Below are 2,542 nucleotides of genomic sequence, written 5' to 3' on the forward strand. Positions count from 1 at the left end.
ATACAGTTTATAAAGGGGTATGCTGTTTTGATGGCCCCTGGTTTAATACAAATACAGTTTATAAAGGGGTATGCTGTTTTGATGGCCCCTGGTTTAATACAAATACAGTTTATAAAGGGGTATGCTGTTTTGATGACCCCTGGTTTATTACAAATACAGTTTATAAAGGGGTATGCTGTTTTGATGGCCCCTGGTTTAATACAAATACAGTTTATAAAGGGGTATGCTGTTTTGATGACCCCTGGTTTAATACAAGTACAGTTTATACTTGTTTTGATGGCCCCTGGTTTAATAATAATAAAAAAGTTTTCATAGAAAATGAAGTGTTGGGTATCCTTTTTAGTTAGTTTTCAAGCTTACTTGATTGACAAACTCCCGTCCTTGGTCTGACAGTATGCGCTCAGGGCAGCCATGTCTATAAATTAATGTACAAAGGTTTTTGGCTACTTCTAATGCAGACTTTGTCTTTTGAGGAAAGGCCTCCACCCACTTGGAAAAATAGTCAGTGACTGTCAATATATACTGATACCCAGTAGATGTTTTTTGGAGTGGACCAGTGAGATCAATGCCGATGAGCTCCCAAACAGCAGATACCTATTAGTGATTGAATGCATAATAGATTAAATAAAATAATGCTTAGCATTGTTAAAATCTAGTCGATTACAAAAGATGGTGACCTTGATGCAGTCCAAAGTTTTAACTGCATTCAGGGGTGGTCCCACCCGTTGACACTGGTCACATTCAGATATCTTGAAAGAAAAAGAAAAAGAAAAAAAAGCTAAATTACAAACAGTAAGTTTCACATAGCTATTAATATGTAGATAAGATATAGACGTATAAAAATACAAATTGTGGCTTATGGATGAACAGATAAACTACATACCCATTTGTCAATGTCCACTGTCATGCCATACCAGTAGAACCGTAAACACATGGCAGCTCGAGTTTTTACAGTTCCTGTATGGCCTCCAATAGGTGAGGCATGAAATTCTTTAAATAAATTCATTGCCTCCTCCTTTGTTTTTATGGCTCTTCTTTGACTGCCAAAGAATAGTTCTCCATCTTCAAGGAACATTAACATAACCAATAAAAAAGAATGCACAATATTAACACGTGCATATTCCTGTCAGTAATATAGACGTATTGTGATGGTAAATACTGACCGTGAATTCTGAATTTCGCGGAGTATTTCCTCAGGCTTTGTTTCTGCCCTTTATTTAACTCAGCAGGGTATGAACCCTTTAAAATGTAATTGCAAATTTCCTCCCACTTATTTTCCATGGTTAAACTACAGTTAGCAGAAAAAGAAACATTAATCATTTAAAAGCCAAACACTAACGTTAGTCGGTGTGTTCCATCTCGTTCAAATGGCGCCAAAAGCTAGAACCTCGAGTAAACACCAGATTTAACATTAACACAACATTAAGACTAGCACTTGCTAAAACTAATATATTGAAAACGTCTGTCAACATGTCTTGTGATTGTACAAGGCATGCAATTAGGTAATGTGTATATAATATGCGATATAATACACCAACACTTACCACTTGTAATCTTGGGTATGCTGGAATGATGGTTTAAATTTAACGCATGCGCAATTCCACAAATTTCACTGCTGCGCATGCGCATTAACCGAAGGTATCCCATTCTGATGGGTATGGTGTTCCGTCAGAACACCGGACATCAGCAGTTTCGCGATGGGTCGCTGCTGGTAAGCCGCAATTTGATCATTGCTCTCTCTTAACAACTAAGTTTGGACTGTTTTCAAGTGCAAAGCCTAACTTTTTATACTACACACAAGTTTACTGCTTTTGTCTGTCATCTCCTAGCTCTGTCATTCGAGTCAGATGTGTGTTATTTGTGATGATGAAATAACATGTGTGTGAACTGCGAACTCTGTTTATGTTATGATTTGACATGCAATGCAGAGGCTTTAACCACCCTTTTTGGCCGTGTGTATTTTTCCAGGTAACGTTATGTGTTTTTGTCATGTTTTGTGTATGAATTGTTATCTGAATTGAGTGTTAGTGATCACCACACGCGATAGGCTCTCGTACGTGCTGAGCGTGTAACGGATCTGCGCCATTTTAGACATGTGCGTTCTTTCCTCTCTGTACGAAATATGTAAAATATGGGTCACTTGAGTTTATAGTTTCATTACATTAATGTAATGGGAGGATGAGTATTGTGAAGAAAAGATGCTGTTTTATTATCTATTTTCTTTAATGTATGTTTTATTAAGAATTTTATCCACCATATTCACGATCACTTAGAAATGATGTATATTGAGTAGTTTAGCGATGGTTCGGTGCTGATTTTACATGCAACGGTAATGCAGAGACTTTAACCAGCCTTTTTGGCAGTGTGTGTTTTTCCAGGACAAAAAATAAAGCTTTGAGTGACCATCCACCTGGTTCTATGCTGAATTATCCCCTCAAGATCAACACAGTCACATATATATATATATGTACATTATGTGTCTTTTAATATTTTTTGTGTCCTGCGTCCCAATTCACATACTATCCATATTAATTAGTATGTC

General features: G+C 36.9%; 1 long non-coding RNA gene across 3 annotated transcripts; it reads right to left on the bottom strand.

Moving 5' to 3' along the window:
• Positions 1-234: 234 nt before the first annotated feature.
• On the bottom strand, positions 235-1,666 carry LOC137068320 (uncharacterized). 3 transcript variants are annotated; one of them, XR_010904044.1, is made up of 5 exons: positions 1,164-1,666; positions 884-1,062; positions 678-749; positions 530-594; positions 235-415 (listed from the first exon to the last, which is right to left on the bottom strand). It is a non-coding gene; the product is annotated as an uncharacterized lncRNA (long non-coding RNA). The 3 variants fall into 3 exon arrangements; XR_010904043.1 differs by having other exon boundaries at positions 235-594; positions 1,164-1,288; positions 1,545-1,595; XR_010904042.1 differs by having other exon boundaries at positions 235-594.
• Between the last annotated feature and the right edge of the window lie 876 nt (positions 1,667-2,542).

The sequence above is a fragment of the Pseudorasbora parva genome, unplaced genomic scaffold (assembly GCF_024679245.1).
Source record: "Pseudorasbora parva isolate DD20220531a unplaced genomic scaffold, ASM2467924v1 scaffold_74, whole genome shotgun sequence".
In the NCBI taxonomy this organism is placed as follows: domain Eukaryota; kingdom Metazoa; phylum Chordata; class Actinopteri; order Cypriniformes; family Gobionidae; genus Pseudorasbora; species Pseudorasbora parva.